This window comes from Panthera leo, chromosome B1, assembly GCF_018350215.1.
Source record: "Panthera leo isolate Ple1 chromosome B1, P.leo_Ple1_pat1.1, whole genome shotgun sequence".
In the NCBI taxonomy this organism is placed as follows: Eukaryota; Metazoa; Chordata; class Mammalia; order Carnivora; family Felidae; genus Panthera; species Panthera leo.
In genome coordinates this window covers 30,667,255-30,694,343 of record NC_056682.1, presented here as the reverse complement: position 1 = coordinate 30,694,343, position 27,089 = coordinate 30,667,255, and the positions used below count along the sequence as shown (strand labels likewise).

Below are 27,089 nucleotides of genomic sequence, written 5' to 3'. Positions count from 1 at the left end.
AATGATTTAAATTGGCCAGTCCTAAACTATTTACCATTCTTCACCTTTCCTGCAGAAACCCCAATGGAGGCCATGGCCTAAGTGCTCCCCACTTCTTGTCTGCTGCCTCCTGACTACTCTGGAGTTTCTCCATAATGGTGCTGGGTGGTGTGCTCTGTCTCCTGTCTCTAGGACCTGTGAGTATTACAAACTCTGTTTTCCTGAGCCTCTCCTCTGTCTCTTCTTGTGGCTCTGCTTGACTGACCATCTCAAAAACAAATACGAAACAGAAACCCTCATTCAATGTTACATGTTATTGATATGTAATGGCGGTTGTTATTCCTAGGCTTTTATGGACACAGTGATCAGGGTCTCTATTCACCTTACAAATTATACATTTTTAGCTTCTTTTACTAGTTTTTATTTTCACTGCTGCCCTTAGACTTGAGGCAATTGCCCTAGACTTGCCCTTAGACTATTTCCATTGCTTGCCCTTAGGCAAGAGGGATCTTTTCCCTGGGCTTCATCTGCACATTTTAAAATATCAGTTATATTAAGATATAATATATGTACAATAACATTCATTAATGATCAGAGTACAATTTGATAAGGTTTGATAATATATATAGAGACGTGTGACCACCACCATGATCATGATATAGAACATTTCCATCATGCCCAAAATGTCCTTGTGCCTCTTTGGAATCAATCTTTTCCCCCTTCTCTTGGTCCTTGGCAACAATTAAACTTTCTGTCATAGTTTTATCTTTTTAAATTGTATATAAATGGAAACTATACAGTATTTAGGCAAAAGATTGTATCTGGCTTCTTTCACTTAGCATAGTGGTTTTGAGATTCATCTATATTGTTTCCCATCAGTTGTTTGTTATATTCTATAGCTGAGTAGCATAAGGTTATTTTTATTCAAATGCCAGACAGTGGACATTTATGTTGTTTCCAGTTTTGAGCTATTATGAACAAATGCTGTAAACTCTTGTCCTTGTGTGGACATGTTTTTTATTCTTCTGGAGTAAATATCTGAAAGTATGTAAGTAAATATCTTCAAAAAGATACTTGAATCATATGGTGAGTGGATGTTTGTAAGAAAATGATAAACAGTTTCCCAAAGTGGTTGATATCATCTTGCGTTTGTGAGCAATCTATGAGAGCTCCCATCTCCCCACATTTCTTGCCAGTACTCAGCCTTTTTGATCTAGTGAATGTGTTGTGGCAACTCTTTGTGGTTTTACTAAGCATTTCCCTGATGATTAATGAAGTTGAGCACCCTCTTATGTGCACGTGTCATTCTTCTTTGACAGTGTTTCTGTTCAAATCTTTTGCCCATTTAAAAAAGTGGTTGTTTTCTTTATTTTATTGATTTGTAAGAGTTTGTAAATATTCTAGATATAAGATTTTCTCTTACATTTTCTTCTAGAAGTTTTGTAGTTTTAGATCTAACATTTAGGTGTATGGTTTATTTCAATGGGAGTTGAGGATTGTGAGATATATAGATATAGATATAGATATAGATATAGATATAGATATAGATATAGTTATAGGTAGATAGAAAGATATAGATAGACATAGATATAGATATAGATATAGAAATATATAGATAGACATAGATATAGATATAGATATAGATATAGATGCACATATATCCAATTGTTCTAGCTCCATCTGGTGAAAATTCTATCCTTTCCAAATTGAACTACCTTGGCCCTTTGTCAGAAATCAATTGACCAAAAATTTGTGGGTTTATTTCTGGCATCTATTCTGTTTCACTGAACTGTCTTTTTCTAGTTTTTAAAAAATGGAATCTTAGATTATTTGACACACATTCTTTTCTAATATAAACATTTAATGCTAAAATTCTTTCTAAATGCTGTTTTAGCTGTACCTCATACATTTTTGTATATTTGCATTTTTATTCAGTTTAAAATATTTTCTAATTTCTCTCATGATTTTTTTCTTGGCCCGTGTGTTGTTTAGAGATTATTTAATTTCTGTTATTTGAGAATTTTTTCCAGATATCTTTTTGCTAGTCATTTTTAGTTTAATTCTGTTATAATCAGAGAACATACTTTGTGTAATTTTAGTCCCTTTAAATTTTTCATCTACTTGTTTATCGGTATTGATAGAAGAGCATTGTGAACTGCTACTGTGATACTGATTTTGTTTATTTCCCTTTTCAATTCTATTATTGTGAATTTGTTTGTTTTTCTTTTTCAGTCCTGCCAACTTTGTTTTATGTATTTTGAAGCTCTGTTAGTATGTGCATTAAGTTTAGGATTATTATGTCCTCTGGGTAAATTAGTGCCTTTAGTATTATGAAATATTTCTCTTTATTCCTGAAAATATTTTTTTGTTTTGAAATCTTTGTCTGATATTAAAATAACCACTCTAGCTTTTTGTAGATTAATGTATTCATTGTATATCTTTAAATAGTCAATTCTATTTCAAGGAACTAAATATGAGAAAAATATATTTTATATTTTCCCACATATTTATTATTTCTGGTATTATTCATTTCTTTGTGTAGTTCTTTTTTTAATGTTTATTTTATTTATTTTGAGAGAGAGAGAGAGAGAGAGCACAGGCAAGGGAGGGACAGAGAGGGAGAGAGAGAGAATCCCAAGCAGGCTCTGCACCATCAGCATAGAGCCCGATGTGAGGCTTGAACTCACAAACCACCAGATCATGAGCTGAGCCAAAATCAAGAGTTGAATGCTTAACTGATTGAGCCACCCAGGTGCTACACTCCTTAGTGTAGTTCTAAGTTATCATCTGGTATCATTTTCCTATGCCTAAAGAACTTCTTTAACATTATTTGTAATTCAAGCCTCCGCCAGAAGCAGGAAAATAAATCAAATCCCTATTACTTTTTTGTGGTCAGAGGGAAAATCAGGGATTTCAGTCCTACTCTTCAGAGTCTTGTTCTGGCCCTTCTATGGTATACCCTTCGCCATAGTGTGAAGGTTCACTCAGGCCAAGGGGATGTGCTCACTCGGAATCTATGTTCCACCTCTACCACCTCTACCTAGTCTGGATACTCGGGACCCAGGAGTTTTCTATTTAACTATCACAGGCTGACTTCCCATCCAGACTTCTATTCCTGGATCATCCTTTTGATGGACACAGGGGTGAGTATTTGCTACGGTGATATGGACAAAGCTCAAATGTGCATGCTAGGGGACCCAACTGTGTGCTCAAGCAGTTTCTTGTAGTATAGGATAGATCCAAGGGTGAGAAAAGAAAGAAGGTGGGGCACAGGCTCCAGCTCCTTTCCAAAGCACCATATTCTAGCATGGAATTCTGAGTCCAAAAATTCTAAATTCAATTTAGCATTCCAGAATGTTATGATAATATATTTTTCAAGGTAGAAGGATAAAGTGTGTTTCATTTACCATTGTGTTGGCTTAATTCATAACTTTTAAGTATTAGACGTGGAATGTGGGCCTTTGTTTGTATTCTTGTCCTAGGCCTGACGAATGTTAGGTGTGGGCTGGATTTTTCTCCTTACTACCCTGTAAATGAACGTGCTGCTTGTATTTTCCCTTTATCCTCTTCCTTTTCCACTCTATAGACTTGATGATAATCTCTATTCCCAAAATTTCCACTAACACAGTTGTAGGACAGTACAGAAACGCATTAAGACTGGGTCCTACAGGCATCTGGGTGGCTCAGTTCATTAAGCGTCCAACTTCAGCTCAGGTCATGATCTCACAGTTCATGAGTTTGAGCCCCACATCAGGCTCTGAGCTGACAGCGCAGAGCCTGCTTCAGATTCTCTATCTCCCTCTCTCTCTGCACCTCTTCCACTCTCTCTCTTCCTCCCCGCCCCCTGCACTTTAAAAAATAAATCAATAGACCTTAAAAGAAAAAAAAAGACTAGGTCCTAGAGAATCAGTGCAAACAAATAGACAGACAAGGCTGAAAATGGCTCTCTAGGTCAGAGAGGAGAAGAGACAATATGCCATTAGTCAATAGTGTATTAAACTTACTAACTGAGAAGTTCATGAATAAATCAGAAAGGGCCGAATATTATAATGGATGATTCTGTGCTCTAGAACCAGGCTGCTTGAGTCAAATTCTGCTCCTGCCACTTATTAGCTGTGAGGCCTGATCCATTTGTGCCTCAGTTTCTTCATCTATGCAATGTGTATAATAATACAACCATCTGACAGGATTATTTTAAGAACCAGTGATCAAGTATGAAAGAATTGGAAGAATTCCTGGAAAATAGTACATTCTCAATGCATTTCTTTTCTTTTTCTTTTCTTTTCTTTTCTTTTCTTTTCTTTTCTTTTCTTTTCTCTTTTCTTTTCTTTTCTTTCCTTTTTCTTTTCTCTTTATTTCTTTCTTCCTTTCTTTCTTTCTTCCTTTCTTTTTTTGGGAGAGAGAGAGCACATGTGAGCGAGTGGGGAAAGGGCAGAAGGAGAGAGAGAAGCAGAATCTTAAGTAGGTTCTGTGCCACGCTCCATCTCACAACCGTAAGATCATGACCTGAGACGAAATCAAGAGTCAGATGCTTACCCTACTGAGCCACCCATGTGCCTCTATTCTCAATGCATTTAGCTAATATATTAATTAAATACATTTTCAGGGTTCGGGCTGAGTTTTCTGTATGTCTCTGCTGTATATTTTAGAATTGGATAATCCTTGCTTGCCAATATTGGACTAATCTGTGGTTTTAGCTACATATGCTTCAAAGCTGGCTACATGCTCACCAATCCTGTTACCTCTTCCTGGGCACATGGTAAGATGTTATTTTCCAGAATTCTTGGATGCTGTGTTGGGGCTACGTGACAGAGTTCTGGAAAAATAAATGTGTACAGAATTTATGTATATAATTTTTAGGCATGGTCATAAATCCTCTTTTTACATTACTCTTACCTCCCCAATCTACTGCCCAGATTATTCCAGGATTACCTTGAACTTGTAAAATGGCAAAGCCATGAGATAGAAGCACTTGATTACTAAATCAGTTTGCAGGATAACCACTCAAGAGAACCACCCAACCAAGAGTACTCACAGTGGACTTAAAAATATTTTTATTACATTAAGCCAGTAAGATTTTGGGGCATTTGCTATAGCAGTTAACCTATTCAAATACAAATGTTTATATGTTGAAGTGGTGTTCTTTCATAAGAAAAATTTGAACTATATGTTATTGGCTTAGCAATTGGCCATGGTCAGTAAGGAAACTGAAATTGGCAGCTGGAAAAATGGTAATCTTATTATGCAGTGGTAAGACATTTTGTAAAACTTTTCCCTATGAATGCTTGGAAGGTAGAACATGTGCCTATTGGAATTGAACTCCAGGAGAAGGAATGAGAAACATAACTCTAGTGGTGTGGGGTTTTTATTGGCTGTGTTTGGCCAAGAAAAAGCTTGAAAAAGAAATGTCTAAGTTTGTAAGCATAAATGAAAGGGAATAGAGAGAGTCTGGAAATGCAGTTCTGCAAAGTTGAAAAGTCAGCTGTTTGTAGAATCTGAACTGTGGGAAATGGAATTTAAAAGAAAAAAACAAATTTTGAACATTTGCAGCTCAGTCAATATTTTCAGGTGAATCAAGTGATTCACAAAAAAGATCAGTTTAAGGATGGATATTCTCCATTCAAAAGTTATAGTCTCAAGATAGCCTATTATTAAATTGAGAGAGATCAGAATGGTGGCAAAAAGCAGAGAGATAAAACGTATTTGAGAATTATGTCTAGGGGAAATCTTTGAAGGTGGTTTCTGGCACATACAACTGCTGGGAAGCAAATTGATCAGAAGACTATTAAGCTTTTGAGAAATTTATATTTCCAAGTAAACCACAAACTAAACAAACAAAAACATCAGTTTTGGCCATTTCAGACTTCAAACAACCATTGGAGCTCCACATTTCCATAAACTTTAGGCTGACTTCCGGTGCTCCCAAATGGCATGCGCCCTCTCTCCCCCTTCACATGTGGCCGAAGAGAATAGTGGACAAGGTGAAGCTCACAAAGGATGGGGTCAGAGCCACAGAGGATGGACAGGGAAGGGACATTCCACTTAGAAAACATGAGAAAAAGCTTACCAAACATCTTTTCCTATCACCATTTCAGGTCCTTCACATTTTCTACCCAAAGGACTTGACTTCTAGGCTTTTCCATTTGTTCCTTTTGTAAATGGGGGTGTTTATTACTGTTACAGTGCCTCAGTTCCAACATTGCATATTGGCTGTGTGTGTGTGTGTATGTGTGTGTGGTGGTGGTGGACAGAAAGCTTATCTTTTAATTCATAGGTTACCAGAGCATGGGGAGCCATAACTAGTTCTGCTGGAAGGACTGCATCGTCTGGAGATCCTGAACTCTAAACTAGACGTAATGATGGAGTGTGACTTTGGGTTGTTCCTATTAGCGAGGGGGTGAGTGTACTTTGCAGATAAAAGGAAGAGTATGATAAGAATTTAATGGCCAGAAGGAAGTCTATAGTAGAGACTGACTAAATGCTCAGCAATCATATTTCCTTTTCTTGAGTACACAAGAAAAAATGTGTTTCTCCATTTCCCTTGAACTTAGTTTAAAATCACGTGACCAATATTTGGGCAATGGTATGTTGTGGAAGTGATGCATGTTATTTCCAGGACTGGCCACAAAACTCTATGTGCAAACCTTTCTCTTTTCCCTTTATCTGCTGACTAAAGATGTCAAGGGTACTTTAAAGCCACAAGATGGAAGCAGCCTGGGTTTCTGAGATGCTGCTTGGAGAAAAGCTGCCCAGGAGAACCACCTGACCAGGAATGTCCACCTTGGAATTTATTTAAGCAAGAAAATACTTGATAACATTCAGTGACTTGGGGTATGTTTGTTCCAGTGGTTAGCATATCCTGAGCAATATACCACATCATATATTGTGGAGACAATTAATGGAAAGTATGATAGGGAGTAATCACATAAAATGGCATCTTTGTTGTTAGAGATGGAATGAAGGCAGTTTCTCATTCTGATCTCCAGAATAACCTTGAACCCTGAATGAGTTTAAAATATTGAGTCAGATGTTTAGAAGGAGGATAAATTTTCATGGTCTTCTAGGGGCTTATCTTAGCGGTGGATATTTGAAGGGTGAACGTGAAAAGAAATCGGTGAGTTTACCACTCCTCATTTTTGTTTATTTGAGAAAATAAATATTATCTAGAGGAAGAAGGGAAGAGTATGATGCATGTGTCAGAATTGTTAGGTTCAAGGACATTCCATCTTTTTCCCCAAAGTTCAAAAGAGTTATTTGTGTGTGGGCAAGTCTAGAATTGAGAAAGCAGAGGCAACTGTTGAAGAGCCTCATGGGACAAGTATTTGTTGTAGTACATGTTCTAGAAGTAACTTTCTTTTCATTACTGTTCAGTATTGCCCAAGGGCCCAGATAATAGCTTGGGGAATTTGGAAACCATAGAAAATCTTTACATCATACATGTGATTGTTAACTATTTTAGGGCAAAACATGTCTTCAGCCATGAACAGGTATTGAAGATTACATTGAAGGAGGTATGCTTAAAGAATCAGTGCCTTGTGAATACACGAATCATGTAATCTGTTCTAAGAAATAAGACGAATTTTAGATGAGATTATTTTGGAAAGTCCAATAAAATAGAAAGCAAGAATTAATTTCCCATTGTCACCGTTTTTATCTTGATTTTATTGTAATTAGACTTTTACTCCCACCTTTCCAATGACTCCCATAGTGTCAGCAATGACTTCATGTTGTTGATCCAAAGGTTACTTTTCAGTCATCTGATTTGGTTTTTCAGTAGTATTTGACATACTATTTATTATCCTTTCCTTGAAATAGCTTCTCTATTTGGATTCCAGGACATCTCGCTCACCTGGGTTTTCTTTAATCTCTCTTGTTTTAAGTTCTTATTTTCCTTCGCTGGTTTCTTCTCATCTCCCTGACACCTACATAAATGTTAGTATTCCCCAGACTTACTCTTTAGATCTTTTTTCTTTTCTATCAACACTCATACATTTGGTGACCTCACCTACTTTCTTGGTTTTAAATGCCATCCATATGCTCATGATTTCCAAATCTATATCTCCAGGCTGTACCTCTTCTCTGAACTCCAGACTCATACTCCAAAATCCTTCTTGGATAGCCACTCTTAATTTTTTTTAGCTACCATCTCAAAATTTACTCCTGATAGTCCCCTGCCAACCCTTCTTTTCATGTGCTCTTTCCAAACCCATAACCTGTAACACAGTCCTTCTTGTAGCTCAGGCCAAATCGTTAATTCAACTCTCATACCTCATTTCATGTGAAAGAGAAAGTCCTTTGTTTTCACGCTACTTTTCACTATCTTGGATTTCTGCTTATTATGAACTACCTTATAGCCAAACAACCTTCTTCAGAGAACAACTAGAAAACCTGGATAAGGGGCACCTAGGTGGCTCAGTCGGTTAAGTGTCAGACTCTTGATTTTAGCTCAGATCACGATCTCACGATTTGTGAGTTCAAGCCCCACATTGGGCTCTGAGCTGACAGCACAGAGCCTGCATGGGATTCTCTCTCTCCCCCTCTTTCTTCCCCTCCCCTGCTTGTGTTCTCTCCCTCTCAAATTAAATAAATAAACATAAAAAAAACCTGGATAAAGCAGAGCAGAAAATCAATTTGAAGGCACCAAAGAGCTATTAATAAATCAAGGACTTGAGTGGCTAATTTCTCAGAGAGAAGAGAATATACTGAGGCAAGTCCAAAATTTCGTGCCATTATTCCTCTTATTTGTTGATTCATAAACTGCATGGCAGAAAAAGCTATGAAGCTCAGGAAGTTGTACCCAAAGGCAAAGAAGTTGATTAGAACTTTCCTCAGTTTCATAGGGCAGAGAGACATACATATATTGGAGTTTCAATATAAGGATTTGATGACTCAAGACCCCAGAGTGAAGAGAAACACAGAAGAGTGAATCTGATATTCCATATTGCTTTTTCACACCAACGTATTTGTCTTTTCATGAGAGGTTGAAGGCTGAGAGGCTATGAAGCCAAGCAGTTACTTTTTGCAGTCTCATAGTGCTAGGAAGACAATATATAGGGTTCCGAGCTCTTGTAAACATATTAAGCTTTTAGTCAAAGCTCCCAAATGGCTACATCTTAGCAGTAATAGAGAACCCAAATTAGATAAGACTTTTCAACGTCTGAAATCCAGCTTTGAGTATGTTTAATTCCTGATCAGATCAAGATAGGCTGTTGCTACTCTTTTTGCCCAAAGTGAACATAAATCCTCTTGGGAAGAAGATAACAGTTTTTTAAGACATAATGCCATTCAATAAAATGTGACCAATAATGTGCATTCAATAAAAAATTACTTAGGAAACCAAGATATGACTAAAGTCAAAGCATACAATATGAACAGACTTATAATTATTAGAATTATCTGATATGGATGTTCATGAATATAGATGTCAAAGTGGAGAATTTCAGCAGATAACAGGAATTAATAAAAAATTAAATAAACTGATGTTACAAAATTGCAAAATACAATAATAGAAGCCAAGGACTTAATAGACGAGTTTAATATCAGGTTAGAAAGGGCTGAAGAGTGAGTTAATTAACTGGAAGAAAGGTCAGAAGGAAAGTATCCAGACTAAAACATAGAGAAAAAAACATGAAAATTACAAAAAGTGCATAAGTAATATGTGGGACAGTAAAACAGTCTCACACAAGTATAACTGGAGTCACGTGCAGGAGGAGAAAAAGAAAGGGATAAAAAGAAGCAATATTTGAAAAGATAATGGCTGAGAATTTCTCAAAACTGATGCAAAAAGTCAAGCCATAGATTCAAGAAGTACTATGAACCACCATATGATAAATACCAAGAAAACCACACAGAAACGCATCACAATAAGGCTGCTGAAATAATCACAAAGAGAAAGCCTTAAAAGTAGCTACCAAAAGAAATGATGCTTTAAAAGAATCAATAGTCTGTCAGCTGATGTCTTAAAAGAAATGATACACCTGAGATTTAAAAAAAAGGAATTCTATCTCTAAAATGCTGAAAGAAAATTACAGTATATCACACAACAAGCACCCAAGCAAAGATAATCTGTTAGCTGTGTCCTAAAGACAAGCAGTGTGGAGATACTGTGATATGAGATTTTGGTAAACATCAGACATGTTCTGCCTGCCTGACAGATAACATCAGAGAGAATTGCAGTCTCTTTATAAAGCATGAACTAATTACAAGCAGAGCCAGTTATTGAACTTTTGTCTCCTCTCAATCTACCCCCCTCCACCTTCAGGAAGTGATTACAAAGGCTTCTTTACCAAAGGGCTTGGTAGGAGGGAAATGAATGATGTGGAACTTTCTCAGCCAAATAGTGATGGGAAAATGAGTGAGGCAGGTGAGGGGAACCTAGGAGTTGTAAGCCTAACCAGTAGCTAGCCGTTGGAATCCAACAGTCCTGGAACTTGAGCCCTAAATCAGTGGATCTAGAATGGTCACTTAAGCTAATTCCTCTGATGAAGGTTGGAGGTGCCATAGAGTTAGGAGCCAGATCTGACTGAATTATGACACATCTGGACAATGAGTAATGATTTTACCCAGCTGTTTGGGAGTGCCAGCTGGCACTGAGCAGAGTGTGGCAACCTAGGAAGGGTTGTGAAGAACAGATGGGATGTTTGGGAAGAAATCACTTTACTTGAATGTACTGAGCTTGACTTCTTATTGAATTCTGTTTATTGCTAGGATGGAATTTTTTTTTTTACTAGAGTAAGGACTCATTAGGGTGCATTTCTGGGGGAGGGGGCAAAGGGACTATGCAATTGTGTGCTGAAATCCATTTCTACTGACTGATGAGAACCAATTGTGCACATCCCTTCCCAATCTCATATTCAGTGATGTGTTTGCTAGCTTGAAAACTTCCATGGTGGGGGTATTCACAACATGAAAAATTGACAAATGCTACAAATTAGGGCTTCCCCACCCCCCACCCTTGAAAGCCAGTTGATACATTTGCCAGGACACCATTGGAGCCATGCCATATGGCAAGATTTCATAGCATGAATTATTGGGACAATCTGAACAGATGATGACATTACATCTTCTAAAAACTGATCTCTCCCATTGTATAACTTAAGCTCAGATTTTTCTCTTAAGATCCAGTTCCATTTATCTCATACCTTATGGACCTTACCCCCAGTTTTACAACAAGCACTTCAAATTTAACTTGTCTAAAATTATTATCTTCTCTTCCAAACCAGTTTTTCTTCTGGCATTCTTTACTCTATTTCTTGACAACAACTTAATCCAGGGACCCAAATTGGAAACTTAGATGCCTCTCTCATTACTATTCTCGAATGATCACTGGGTTTTGACAAGTCAAAGTAATCAGCATATGATATATTTGTTTCCTCATTTCCTCTATGAATCCTGTAGTCTTGGATCAGACCCTCATGCTCTTTTGCCTTACTCAGTGTCCTCAAACACATAATCATTAGAATCACATCAGTACTAACTACAATACAGATTTCCTGACCTCTTTTCTAGAGATTTAGGTTTGGTTATGAGAAGAGGACTGGAATCTGTATTTTTACCAGTGATCCAGAATTCAGATGACTAATGCTTTTTTTTTTTTTTTTAATTTACATCCAAGTTAGTTAGCATATAGTACAATAATTATTTCAGGAGTATATTCCAGTGATTCATATCCTGTGTATAACACCCAGTGCTCATCCCAACAAATATCTTCCTTATTGCCCTTTACCCATTTAGCCCATCCCCCCCTCCCACAGCCCCTCCAGCAACCCTCAGTTTGGTCTCCATATTTAAGAGTCTCTCTTATGTTTTGTCCCCCTCCCTGTTTTTATATTATTTTTGCTTCCCTTCTCTTGTGTTCATCTGTTCTGTGTCTTAAAGTCCTCATATGAGTGAAGTCATATGATATTTGTCTTTCTCTGACTAATTTCACTTAGCATAATACCCTCTAGTTCCATCCACGTAGCTGCAAATGGCAAGATTTCATTCTTTTTGATTCCCGAGTAATACTCCATTGCATATATATACCACATCTTCTTTATCCATTCATCCATCGATGGACATTTGGGCTCTTTCCATACTTTGGCTATTGTTGATAGTGCTGCTATAAACATTGGGGTACATGTGCCCCTTTGAAACAGCATACCTGTATCACTTGGATAAATATCAATAGTGCAGTTGCTGGGTCATAGGGTAATTCTATTTTTAATTTTTTGAGGAACCTCCATACTGTTTTCCAGAGTGGCTGCACCAGTTTGCATTCCCAACAGCAGTGCAAAAGAGATCCTCTTTCTCCGCATCCTCGCCAACATCTGTTGTTGCCTGAGTTGTTAATATCAACCATTCTGATAGGTGTAAGGTGGTATCTCATTGTGGTTTTAATTTGTATTTCTCTGATGATGAGTGATGTTGAGCATTTTTTTCATGTGTCTGTTAGCCCAGATGACTCTAATTCTTAACCAAGTTTGGAAAATACTTGGGTATAGAATAAAAATTAACATTTCTCATCTTGGAATACAACCCCAACCATAATCTGCCTGGTGCCTGTTTCTCTACCTTTATCTCTCACCACTTTCCAACACATCTTTTACCATATATATGGTATATACATATACTGTATATATATTATATTTAAAGATTTATATATATAAATATATATTTAAAAATTATATATATGTTAAAATTTTTTTAATTTAATGTTTATTTATTTTTGAGAGAGAGACAGAGCATGAGCAGGAGAGGGGCAGAGAGAGAGAGGGAGACACAGAATCTGAAGCAGGCTCCAGGCTCAGAGCTGTCAGCACAGAGTTTGACACGGGGCTCAAACGCAGGAGCCATGAGATCATGATCTGAGCCAAAGTCAGATGCTCAACCGACTGAGCCACGCAGGTGCCCCACGGAGATTTATTTTTTCACTGAATATTTATTGTGCTGCAAGTATGTATCAGGCTCTGCCCTGGGTGCCAGGAATTACAGTGGTGAAAACAAACAAGTTGTTTGTTCTCACAGAGTTTTATATATAAATATGCCATATTTCAGTGTTTTGGGTCACCAAGCATATCATTCTTAGGCATGCATTTATACTTTTGTTCCTTATGTTGCTTTGGTCTGGGTGCCTTTTCTTTCACCTGCCCTCTCTGATCATCTTTTTGCTCCTAGTTCCTTCCTCTATTATACAAGGTTTATTTCCTTGTCTATCCCTCCTGCTAAACTGCTGGGTCCTTACAGTCAGAGTTTTTCAAACTCTAGAGTCTAGACCAATAATCGGTATAAAATAGTTCCCAAACATTTACTGAATGAATATTACTCAACTAGTAAGTAGCACAGTGGAGATTTGAATTTAGTTATATCTGACGCCAAAGCCATGTCCTTTTAACTATATTATAGTCTGTCAATAAAGTGTGGTTCACCTCATCAGAGGAGCCATTCTTTAATCATGCAAGGAGAATCAAATGATGCTTGAAGATAGCACTACCACCTGTCCAAAGGGAGATGTGCCAAATAACCACTTTAGTTGATCAATATCCAGTTCAGATTGGAAAATTCACGGCAAAGAGTATTCTCTGAGATTTATTAAACTAACAAAAGAAGAAGACAAGTATCTTCCCTTGTCTTGGCTTAATACAGGTAAAACTTTACCATGCATATACATTGACCCTTGCTAGGGAAGGTGACAGGCTAAGACCAGGTGATGGTATTTCCTAATACCAATCTAGCTAATTAGTCTTAAACACACTTTAGGGATAGGTCAAGCACAGTACTTGGCACACAAAATTCCTCAGAAACATTTTCAGAAATTTTGGATTATGAGAGGAGGCTGATATAATTTGGCAGAAAATGAGCATAACTCTCAATCAATTTAAGCATCCACTTTATTGAGGAAATTAATGCAACTCATATGATTTTTATCCTTTAGCATAAAGAATTGGGGCAGCAAAAAATAATGGATAAAATTTAGAGTGTCTGTTCTGTCATCTGATTTGGGAAATGTGTGCTGACTCTGCTAGTTCTATTAAAGATGCTGTCCATAAAATACACTTGGACTGGTTTGGCACAAGTTATTTTAGAGCTGTGAGAAGGACCATTACTAATAAAACTTCTCTTCCCCTTATAATTAATTCATGGCATTGCCACCAGAGTGTTCTTCCTATATCATAAATTTCATTGTGTCACCCCCGTGCTGAAAAGCTTTTGATGACTCCACATTTCCTGTAAAAAAATGTGAAAATTCCTTCACTTAACATGTAAGATTTCTACCACCTAATCACCACCTATCTTCCAATTCACAATTCATTTTACTCTTCTCTCAATTCCATAGTACCTCGAATCAAGCATTATGTTGTATGAATCTATGAATAACTCTTTGGCCACCATTCATTTATTTGTTTTGCCAACAAATATTGTTGAGGGCCTATCCTGTGTTATGCTCTGTCATCGACAAAGGATACAGAAGAGCAAAGGAGACATTTTCTGTTTTCATGAGATTTATGTTGAGAGAGACAGACAAGAAACAAACAGCTAACAAAATAATTTCAAACAGTGGTAATTACTGTGGAGAAAAGAAAAGATTAATATGACAGAGAGTGAGTTGAGAGGTAGGAGTGAGCAACGTCAGACACGGGACAATTCTGTAACGTGGAGACTTCTTATAGCGTGACAAGAAAAAGACAAACAGTTCAATAGAAAAATGCAGAGAAGATTAGAATTAAAAAAAAAATCACAAGAAAACAAAAGCCTAGTGGTCAACAAACATAATGAAAAGATGCTCGAATTCATGTTCAGTAAAAGAAATTCAAATGAAAATAAAGATGAAATATGACTTTGTATCTATTGGATTGGCAACATAAAACCCACTGCTGGTAGGGATGTGGGGAATAGGGTTCTCTTATACACTGTGTGTGGGACTTTCGAGCTTCACTATCTTTCTAAAAGGCAACAGAGCAACATCTATTAAAACCTAAAATGCACTTCCCCTTTAACTCAGAAATTCCACTCCTGGGAATCTACCTCAAAGAAAAAAAAAATTGCCCATTTGTAAGGTCGTGTGCTGGGGAATGTTTATTGTACCATTGTTTGCACTGGCCAAGGGAACTTTGGTCAAATGGCCAAAGAGAAAGCTTACCAATATGGAAGTGGCTGGTTAAAATGCAGTATATCCGTATCATGGAACATTATGCAACCAGTAAAAGGAGTGAGGTGCAACCTTCCCAGATGATTAGAAGGAATTTCCAAATTTTGACATCCTTCATGAAGGGTTTTATACTTTTATTAATTCATCAATTAAGAAAATATATGATGACTGGGGTGCCTTAGTGGCTCTGGTTGAGCGTCCAACTTTGGCTCAAGTCATGATCTTGTGGTTTGTGAGTTTGAGCCCCACGTTGAGCTCTGTGCTGACAGATTGGGGCCTGGATCCTGCTTCGGATTCTGTGTCTCCCTCTCTGCTCCTCCCTCACTTGCACTCTGTCCCTCTCTCTCAAAAAAATAAATAAACATTAAAAAAAAAGAGAAAAAAATATATGATGACCAAAGACATTTTGGATTCCATTGGGTTTTAAACAAATTCACATTTTGTCCATCTCAATGTTATCTATCTATATATATTTGAAATACGGTAGCACATATGTTTTTGAGACATTCTATTTATTCACTCTACATTCAAGGCTTAGTGTAGACACAGATTTATTGAAAATTGACTTTTGTGGCCCCCAAAGAGTCAATGGTCCTCATGTTTGGAATGAATGAGCTTGACCATAGAAAGAATACATCTCCTTATACAGAGCTGAGTGGCAGTAAATATCTTAACTCTCCACAAGTGTTTGCATTTTAAGACATGACACTTACTCATCTGATTACATCTTTGGTATTTTTTTGGGCCTATCCAGTGCTATGGGTAGTGTAAGAGGAGAGAGAAAGAAGCTTCTCCATGGTATTGTCAATCACAATACATGTCAAAGTCTGTCCCTGGCTTCCAGAGTGCAGAGTTATACCAGTGCTATTTATTGGTTCTACTTCTCAAGCTACATGTAAAACCAAATTCAGGAAGTCCTACATGTTGTTTTATAATAAAGTATTAAAACATAAAAGGAAAATGGAGAAAAATGTAACAATACCAATACTAAAGTTTTATCCTATCAGACTTTTTTCTTCTTAGCTATTTTTTATTATTGTATAAAAATAGATTCATCCTTTTATATTAGTAGACAAAACACATATGGGCCACGTTTGAAAGGTAGCTTTATAGAAAGACATTCACTTACAAACAAGCTTCAGGTACCAGGTCTGTCATAATTTTTGTAAATTCCAGACCATTTGCTTCCGGACAATTTTAGTGGACATACAAAATTTTATAGATGGTAATATGTTAGCGATAGATGTTTTTAAAAACATATACTGACAAGGGGAAGATTTATTGTGTCAAATATATTCTAACTTCCTTTTTATTCCTACCTCGTTACAGTTTCCTCTTAGAAACGTCCCATTAGTGCCTAGGATAAAAACAGGTGACTGGGTGATGGTTACACAACAATGTTAATGCATTTAATGCCCCTAAATTGTATACTCAAAAATGGTTGAACTCGTAAATGATGTATATTTCACCACAATTTCTAAAAACTGGATTACTGTGTGTGAAAGTAGTAGATTCCCAAATGTAAGAAGTAATAGATTGTATACCAACAATACACCATATACCAACCAAAAATTGCACAGAGTTTCAGAGGAACCCTCCTCTAAAATCTCAGTCTGCTACCTCAGCCAGAGGCATGCAGTAATTCTCGGACCCAGAGTAACTAAAAAAAAAAAAAAAAAAGCCCAAATGCTTAATGTTGTGTGGTTGGACTTAGACAAGTGGTAGCTGCTAAGAGCTGGTTGGAGAGAAGGAGAAGGAAGGGAATGTTGATACTCTTCATTTCTTTCCCCTTCATGACCTACCAGGCTTTTTAAAAGACACAAAGTATTACAGAAACTGTGGAGGTTCCCTTCATATCCCTTCCTATTTCAATTGTTTAGACGGCATTCTAATAAATTCTAGAAATAGTTTATCTTCCCTTAGTGTGGAGGATCCCTCACCCTCCTCACAGTTCTGCTTCCCAGAACTTGTCCAGATACCTAGAGTGACAGAAAGTCCCTGCACCAAGAAGTTGGAAGTGAAGGTAGAATTCTCAGGTCCCACAGAAAACATTTCAAGTCAAACTCTGGAATTAAAGATGGATTTACACGGGTCAAGAAAGGAACAAAGAGAGATTACCAGAAAAGCAGACTTTTGTGGAACTCAAGAAAGAGTTTACAAGAGAAGTAATTTGCTTTAGGCACTGCCATGCCCAGAGGGTACACCTGAAATCAGCTGAAGAGCAGTGTGAAGGGGTTACTGTCTCTGAAGTTAAAAATATTAAATTAAAGGAACTATGTCTTTGATACTCTCTTCATAGCACCCCTGTTATCATCCTCTACATTTTTGATGCATTACAGCTTCTATGTATTCTCTCTATCTTTTTCTCTCTCCCTCTCTCACATTCATTTCTTGTAATTATCCTGGCCAACAGTCTGGGAAGAGTAGACATTGTTTTCTCCACTTTATAAATGAGAAAAATGAGATTCAGTGGATTAATTGCTACCCAAGGTTTTATGTCTTCGATGTGATAAAGTTGGAAAAAGAATACATGTCTTTTCACTTCTAATCTGATATTCCTTCCATATTTCACGAGGCTTGATTATTTAATTACAAAATCTTCATTTAGTGTCCTGATCTCTTGAGCACTCTTTCACTTACACTGAAGAAATATTAGAACTTTCAAAATCTGATTCAGACTGTGGCTCAGGGATTGCTGCCAAATTTTTGCAAAGTACTTTTCAATAATTCATAATTCCTTAAACATGGAAACCCACTGCCTAAATATAGCATGAGAGAGTGTGCTCCGGTGCTTAGTTAAGCCAAAAGTTGCATATTTAAATACAGTAAATTTCTCCTTCTCCTCATATAAACACATCCAGTGTCACCCATTTGTTTGTGCAGAATGCTTTAAAATAACCCTTATTGAAATATGCAGGTACTTGATATGCCATTTTGTGGGCTTGTCATATTTGTGCTGCTTTAGAGTTTTGCAATGTCAGCCTGCAGAGCTTTCTTTTTCTTTAGTCTGACAAGACTGTACTGAGTGCCCTATTGTCAGAACCTCTGCCCAAGATCCTAGAGGGAAAAGGAGAAAGTTAATGGTGGGCTCCAAGGAAAGACCAGTGGAAAAGGGACCATGCTACTGGAAGACCAGCTTTTCCCAGCCTGCAAAGGACTTGAATTCTCCAGGTGTGCTTCACGTCTGCAGAGGGGATGTAATGCTCCTGGCCAACTTGGGCTCTCAGAACCTCTGGGTGGTTGAGGACAGGATTTCAGATAGAGGGCATCAAACTGTTAATAGAATTGGTCTCTTTAATGTCAAGGAAGGCCTATCCTGGGAAGCTGTCTTTAGAGGAAGACCAGAGCCTTTTCATTATTTCAAGTTTCTGATCAAGCAAAAGCTCACAGAATCTGTAACCAGAATTGGCCTTCTGTCCTGGCTTAGAGTTTCGGTAGCTGGATTCCTGTCTGATAACCAAGCCCTAAACATCTGATCTCTGTCCCTCTCTCTGTTCATGATAAATCTCAAGACTGCTTTCTCTGCCAGTGACTGGCCATATTTCTACCTGCCAGAAGTATTCATTCTCGCCATATCCAAATCTCTCCCTCAGGTTCTGTTTCATTCTCAGGACTCAGTTGAAGGGGTACTTCTGCAGGGCAAATTTTCTTGACCACTCCCTCTAGGCTAGTTGCCCCTCCTATGATTTCACAGACACCTGTGTGGGTTTTTTTGCTTTTATCTCACTTATCACAGTTTGCATTTATTCATTTGGTTTTCTTTTTACTTTATTTCTGTCTCACTCCCCCCACCCTCACACCCCCACATTCAGATGTAAATGCCACTGAAGCAGGGATCAGGCCTATCCTATCCACTGATGTATCCTTGTTAGTTAATACAATGCCTGGCCCATGGTAGGTTCTCAGTACATATTTGGTGAATGTATTGTTGAATGAATTAATTCTTGAATTGTGTCCCACCTAAGTTGAGTCTGTTTGTCAACCTTCCATTGAATCCCACTCAACAAAGCTTAAGACAAATGTAATAACTATTCGTCTGAATTTATGCATGCTGGATGTAAGGACATGGCTCATGGTGAATTCTCAACAGATGTTGAGGGAATTAATGAGTAGATTGAATTTAGCTGATTGAAATAGCAGAGTTTTAGTCTACACACACAAGCTCTTTTATTAATGCTGTTGAATTTAACAACAGTAACCAAGTAAGCAGGTCATTCTTTTTATGAACACACATTAGTTTTATTTGACAGAAAACCAATACAACTTGAAAATGGCTGAGGCAGCCTTGGGAAGCATTTGAACCTGGAATAATTTCCTGTTCACTCTCATTTATACCATGTAGCCACCTTCTTTAAGCAGATAAATTTTTAGAAGCATTTCTAATAATGCCACTTTTCTCTACAAATTAATTATGAATTACAGATTGGAATTTAAATATCTTCCTGCCTTGTCTTTAACCTTTGGTTTTGCATAGCATCGAAGGATACTTAGTCTGAATATAATGTCTTGGTTTTCTGATACTGGAAAGATATTTACCTTGCTTGAGCTGAGCTACTTAAAAAGAAGGATTTTACTTGATTTTCTAGATTTTTCAATAAGAAATGCTGATGTCATTTCCACTGTGCATCATAGAAATCTAATCCTTCTAATTTGATGACTTAAAGTCATTTTTGTGAAAAACCTCCATTTGTCACCAAAACTCCATTGCTCACCTACTTCAAAACTACAAACTTTGCTTATTCCCACTTACTGCATGGACACCCCTGGGCAACCCCATACCTCCTTGGTCACAGCAGCAACAACTTTCTTCCAGCTATTTTCCCTGCTGGTATCTGTCATGCCATAAAAGTTAGCCAATGCTGATAAAAGAGTTGTGATCCAAGAATCTCTGGGAGAAACTCTAGAATTCCAAAGATTGCTATAGGATTATGTTATCCTCATCTAGAACCTGGATTAAGGATATAAAAAGGGCACATGCCATTTAGTTCTCCTACTTAAGCACACTGTTCATTCTGAAAACTGGAAAACCATTTCTAGAGGTTCTTCAAGCTCTTACCTCATGGTACTTACCATTTGCTCACTTTGCTATTCCTCCTCTTGGGCTTACTAGTTTTCTATACCACCCACTTCAGCTCTGTTTCTTGGTTTCTTCTTTCTGCCTGCTCCTCTATAATGATCATCCCATTATCTACTTATTTCCGTTTTGACTCCAGAATTTACCTGTGGTGCGTGACCTCCTGTTCTCCCTTTCATTCATGGTGGCAATGGTAAGAGGAAATCTGTCTCTGGGTTCCTGGCCCTTGTGCAACCAACCAGCCAGCTCTGCCTCCTGTCAGACCCCATCTGACATGGTAGGGAAATTGGGGAATTGTGTAGGATCTTAGGAAGGGTTTGCTGGAGGAAATAATGCTGAGAAAGTGAAGAGGAGGAAAGACATTCTAGAAAGAAAGAACATTAGGAACAAAGGCAAGAAAATGGGAAATAAGATACTTGTGAAATTCAAACTGTTTATTTATTTTGGGCTCAATGCAGACAGAATATGATAAAGTTCTAAGATATGAAGTCAGAAAGGTGGGCAGGACCAAAATACTTATAAATGAATAACTGCAATAGTAGACTTTAGATAATAACGTGCCGTGTATGAGGTGGGAATGCTCAGTGCTCCATGAGTTTGTAGAGGTTGCTTATAACCAAGATGATTACGAAAAACACATAGAGCAGCTGATATTTGAAACTGAACTTTAAGGATACACAAGATTTTTATGTCAGGAATTAAAAGGATAGAAAGAGAAGGATTTGCATTCAAGGGTGAACAGGGACCAATATTTGGTATAGCTGGGCATTTTGAATGGGACATGCCTTTTAATATGTTAACGCATTTTTTGACCTGAAACCCAGATGGTCTAATTCGCATATTTTCTTTAACCTCGATAGTGCAGCATCTTTATCTTTTTGACAGACACTACCATTTTATTCTTTTCACTCCTTATTTATGCAAATACATTATTTCCTTTGGGTTTTAAATTCTTTAAGGGCAAGGAATTTGTTTCACTCACCTTTGTATCCCCCAACAAAGGCAAGCATGGCCACAGCATGCTCATAGTAAGGCCAGGAACTGGCTATTGAATGTATAAATAAAGACCCAGGGTCTTCTTTAATTATTGCTATTTAGGTAGCCCCCTTTCAACTCCATGCAAATACTGATTTTGGATTGGAGGGACAAGCGTTAGATTATGAGTCAGGGTATCTAAGTGCCAGTCGTGGGCTGCACCAACCCAATGTGTAATATTGAGTCTCATCTGTAACATTAGGTCAGTGATCTAGATTGTTTTCCCCAACACGTTAGCCAGCAAGAACTCATTTTAAGTCATTTGTTTACCAACCTTTTTGTTTATAAAATCATAACTATTCATTTTTGCAATAACTAACTGTGCCTGCCAAACAGAGGGGTTGATTATCTTTGGTCAAAGTGGAGTAACTGATATGATATGGACAGAAAGGTTCTGCTAAGATCTTTGGGAGAAGTGTAATGGCACGTAAATATAAAATCTCCACTCTCCTTTTCGAAACATTTAAAATAGTTGATAGGATTCTAAGACTCTGAGGACCATAATTTGGAAACAGGGAGCTAGGTGGTTCCTCCCCATTCTATTATAAACTTTATTTGGAGTGATTTCCCCCATCTCGTTTAAGGAGGAATATGTACCACAGCGTGATTTCAGAATACTCTTATTTCCTCCAAAATTATTGTAAGGAATATATTTAAGTATTTTAAAGTGAATGTGAAATAAACATAACCTGTATTTAACCATTTGGAGGACCTATGCACCACTGTTTGAGACAATTGAGACTTCCCCAAATGGTAAGGAAGCCAAGGGTAAGAATGATTGTTAGTAGCTCTTGTCTAGACTGTGTAAAGCCTGTAGAGGAAGACTGGATCCAAGAGCCTTTTTTAAGTTTCTTTGTTTGCTGTCTAAAATTATTAAACAGGAAAGCCAGGCTGGCAATTGTCCTAGCTCATTTAGGATTCCTTCCCAGTCATTCTCTCAGCTCTAGGCACCTTCATGTCAGTCAGTGCTGCCTCCCACACCCGCGCCATTCAAATAACCCCTGAGAGGAAGCTGAATGTGCTTCTCTTTGGAGCACAAATTTCCACTTCTGTAGAAAGACAAGTAGAGCAAATTGGGTTACTACAGAGAATGACATTAAGGTGTCAGTGGAATAAGTTCTTATTTAGTTTTATTAGCTTCCTTAGAAAGTGCAAACTTCAATAGCCATATACACTCTCCTGGGCAACACCAAGTCTCTCTTGTGTTTTATTTTTAGCCTTGACAAGAAAGCTGTCTTTGCCAATTTGTCTCAAAACAGATGATGGATGTAATATTTATCCTCAAGGAAAGTAGTAGCCAGAGTAACATAACCTATATTTATATAGTGCTTTTACATATTTTTATATCATTTGGTCTTTGTAGCAACTATGCAAGACACATTGGCATTATTTCTCCTAAATGAGGAACTTGAAGTTCATAGGGGTTGATTGTCTTGTTTAAGGTCACTCAAATGAATCAGTAGAGAAGCCAGCATTCGAATTCAAATCTGTTTGTCACTGGTACCTATGATTTTCCTCTCCAAGATGTTGCTTTAACATCCAGGGGCAGGAAGGATTCCTCTTCAATGGTACTTCCTGAAAAGTCCCATTAGTTTTAGGGGAGACTGAACAAGGGACAAATAAAACTGTTAACTCAGTTTTCAAGAGGCAATGAATATTAGTGGTGGCAGAATTGAGGCAAAATCATTGAAAGGGTAGTGTTTATTTAGCAAATACTGATGACCCATATGAAAATTATTCGAGCTCCATAGCTTAGAAATGCCAATATAGAAAATTGAGAGGCAAATTCATCCCATCAAAATGGCAAAGATTCTTAAAAAGTGAAAAGATGCTGTTTTGTTAAGAATGAAGGGAAATGAACCTCTCATAATTGCTTGTGGTACACCTGTCACAAGGTCAGTTTGGCATATTTATTTAAAAAACCATAGAAGTATGCATTATCATATAATGTCTGGCTTCCTGTGCTAGGTGTTACGCTGGATAGAAAGACAATGACGGCAAGTAAGATACTGCCTCTGCCTGTTTGACAGAGAAGACAAACAACTAAGCAATTACAATAATGTGATCATTTCACAGAGTGTATAATAGAGATTCCTATTTTGAAATAATGGTATATGTGTATGTGTGCATGTAGAACATTCAGCATACTAAAAAATCAAGTTTAATGGTATTTGTCTCATCTTTGTATTGTAGAATTATGAGATATTTATTTTCTTTTTTCATATTTTAAAATATTTGTTAAATGCTCTTGTAATGTGAATGACTAGAATACTAGGTCACAAATGCCTGCCTTTTTTACTAGCCATGAAAATCAGTCAGTTCACGAATCAATAAGAACCAGGCCTGTTGGCATATTAATATCTAGAATTTTACGCCTGGCATATTTTGGATAAGCCTTATGTGTGCCCATCTGAGATCCAAATCATTTCTTACTCAGTTCTGCTTTCTTGCACTGCATTCATGTCTCTGGGCTGCTGATAGTCGGACCTAATTACCATTATTGGTTCCCAATACCAGTTTATCACTGGAACAGGGGTTTAACCTTGAACCTGAACTCTATTGGCTAATGTCCTAGTCCTTGCTGGGGAGCTTGGTCACCAGAACTCCAAACTGGTGGCTGAATATTTCTAGACATATCTCTAGGAATACCTGAGAAACTCTAGAGGTTTTTTAGAGCATTCCGTTGCCATGTCCTTTCACCTTCTGCATTAGACTCAAGTTAGTTCTTGCTTCTAGCCTTGGAAGTTTGGATTTTAAGGACCTGCCTCCCCTCCAGGGAAGGCAGCTCACTCACTGAATTAGTTCCTTAATCCCATCATCCAACACCGTGGACCATGGCTTTGCTTCCAGTGGTCAGTTGGGAGACCCCACAATACCTTGCAGAGTGTGGTGGACCACAAAATTTAATTCCAACTGCTTTTGTGGGCTGGTCACCTGGCCTCTATTTAGCCATGAGCCTTCCCTCAGTAACACGTCAAGCATCTTGTTAAAAATCTCCCGATTTTGTACTCAGGCTGCACAGAAACTTGATATTTATGACAATTGGCAAACATAATTTTTTCCAAAAGTTAAATTAAATAATCACAAGGTTATGTGACTCTATCTCTGTCTCTATCGAAATGAATGAACTTAAAAAAAAAGAAATAAAAATTGAAAAAAATTTAAAAAATAGTAATCAAAGTATCTTGGATATCCTAAAATTTATGTGTTGCCTGATAGTTCTGTAATTTAAGTAATGGTTTTTTTCACTTTATGATCCACTAGCAATAACAGAACATATTTTTTTTAAATCAAAGAAACAAATGCCTAAGGCAAATATTCTTGAGAAATTTCAAAACAAAAGACAAAATATATGTAGACCTCACTATTGCATTAAATGAATTTGAAAGTTGATTTGTATATTATTTAATTATGTTCTCAGGATGGAAACATATTTTCTCTGAATGTCAAAAGTCCCCTCAGTTTCACAATGGGGTACTACCTTTGGTCTCAGAAAGAAGAGACAAGTTGTGGCACAATATTAATTATTTGACAATGGATGCCAGTGGTGGCTAATCATCATTTTGGTGAAGTTCACTTATTTGCATGAAATAATTAAGAACAGTGGCTCTTCAAGTTATTTATCCTGGAAAGATCAATGACAATGTAGTCATTGTTGAATACGCCAGTATTAGACGGTTTGCACTAAGTGAGGTCATACGTGTATTAGGGATCGATGGTGACTGAAAGTGTACATGATTCTCATGAAACTCAGTGGGACTTAGACTCCTGTTTTTTCATTTCTGTGTTATTAAGTCTGAATAGTTTTCATATGGGCCATTTGTATTTGTAAAACAGACCCTATCCCTTCAATGATTTTGCCTCCTTTCTACCATTATCAGTATTATTTCTTACCCCTTTACGTCTTAGCCTCTTAAACTTTTCTTTTTCCTTTTCTCCCTCACATCTTCATTCCTGGCCATCTCATTTCTTATCATTTCATGAGTATACTTGCTATCAATTATCCAAGCAGCAAAAAGGAAAAAAAAAATATTGAGGTAAGTCTGACTCTGCGCTAGAGATCTGAAAATTTTATTTGTGTTAACTTGAGGGTGAGAAAATAAATTTCCTCTTCAGCCTGTCTGACACACATTTATAAACCCAAAAAACACCCAAGTGTTAGCTCCCTTCCCCTTAAGAATCAACAGTCTTCTCAAGTTTTTTTGGTAAAGAAAAGAGATTAGTCCCGTATTCAACCCTGAGTTATTCCTGTTGGGAGAGCCTTGCCTGCTGCTGTACCCTATGCTTCTGGCATCATTAGTTACCCTGAATTAACTTCTCAGTAGCGTTAAGACTATGGCTCACATGGCCTTAGCAGGAGAATGATGTGGAAAAGCTGTGCTTCCATTTATTATTTGTAGTAGGTCTTTGTCATTCTTTTTGATGACCCAGTCTTGGACCCTCATTGCAATGTTGGAGAAATCACCCCACCTTTTGAGGCAGAGCTTGCTTTTTACTCTGAAAGTGTACCAGACATTCTCGTGACCCTTTGCAGCTAGGGCTTTATCACATGGCCTGGGCGCCATCCATCGGATAGACAGACTAAGTCCGAAACTACTTCTGCGACGAAGTCAGCACCCTTCAGAAGCTCTTCTGGGATCTGTGGAGCCAACTGCTGGAGACAACCATGCCACTGTGCTTGCAGCAAGAGTAGGTGTCTGCTGTCTGTGGCTCCAGGGAGATGCAGTGCTGTGTTTGGTGACAGGAGCAGTGAAGTCTTAGACCAGTTCTGTGGCGTTTATTTGGGCAGAAAGCCTGGCTGCGTGGCCCCAACGCCTGGTTCTCTGGAGATTATATAAGCAACCCAACACCCTTTTTGTTAACTTGTAAATTTTCATATAACTTAAAACTGACAGAAAATTTGCAAGAAATTCCTATATACTCCTATGTACATATTTATATACTCTTGGTTTAGGTTTTTTTTTTTTTTAAACCTTCCTAAGAAAAATTGTTTTGGAAGTAATTTCAGCCTCACGTAGAAGTCGCAAAAATAGAGTTCCCGTATATCTTTCACCCATCTTCTCTCAGTGACCATAACTTACAAAACCACAGCATAATTATCAAAACTAGAACATTGGTATGAACTGTTTGCAAAACTGCAAACCTTATTTGTGTTTCACTAGTTCTTATATGCAGTTTTTTATATACGGTTCTACAAAATCTTGTGTGTATACACAATTGGGATACCAAACTTCCATCGCCCCAGAGAAACTCCCTTGTGCTCCCACTTTGCAGTCGCACTCTCCCCCGAACCTAATCCTTGGCAAGCTTTGATCTACTCTCCGTCACAATTTTGTTACTCCTGGAGTGTTAGGTAAATGAAATCAATCATACACATCTCCTAAAGGCAAACAATAATTCTTGAAACAATTCAGCCTAACTCCACAATAATGAAGAGATGAAGAGACACATTTTCTAAACACAGCATACTCAGTATAGATTCCCCTACCCGTTATCTCCACTTTGGAGACAGTGTGTCATATTCTCACACAGAAGAATCTCAGTGCCCATCTTCTGTCTGCAGGTGGTGGCTAGACATGGGGCTAGAGCTCTGTTTCCTTGATCTTCTAGTCAGAGAAATTTGGGAATTCCTATTGTCACCTTTAGCTACATAAATGTCTCAAGAGAAGCTTTGAAAAGGCTTCTCTTTTTTTTTTTTTAGCTTTGGCCCATATTCAATTCTTTGGCATGGTGTCCTCGTTAATTCCTGTTAATTAATATATGGGGAAAAAGGTGATATAAAGATTTACTACCACCTTGTCAGTAGTAAACTTCAAAGGACATGAATATGTCATGTGTGTTCCTTCAGTGACATGTATAAAACACAGTGAACAC

At 37.6% G+C, this 27,089-nt stretch overlaps 1 long non-coding RNA gene across 17 annotated transcripts in view; it reads left to right on the top strand.

Moving 5' to 3' along the window:
• Nucleotides 1–27,089, top strand: part of LOC122217488 — a 233,581-nt gene that overhangs the window by 23,759 nt on the left and 182,733 nt on the right. For 13 of the 17 annotated variants that reach the window (XR_006201546.1, XR_006201545.1, XR_006201530.1 and 10 more), the window contains exon 3: nucleotides 56–176. This is a non-coding gene — a long non-coding RNA (uncharacterized LOC122217488). Of the gene's footprint in view, nucleotides 1–55; nucleotides 177–3,067; nucleotides 3,123–4,585; nucleotides 4,739–6,253; nucleotides 6,377–27,089 lie in introns of all 17 variants that reach the window. The other 4 variants (XR_006201533.1, XR_006201535.1, XR_006201534.1 and 1 more) reach the window with 4 other exon arrangements.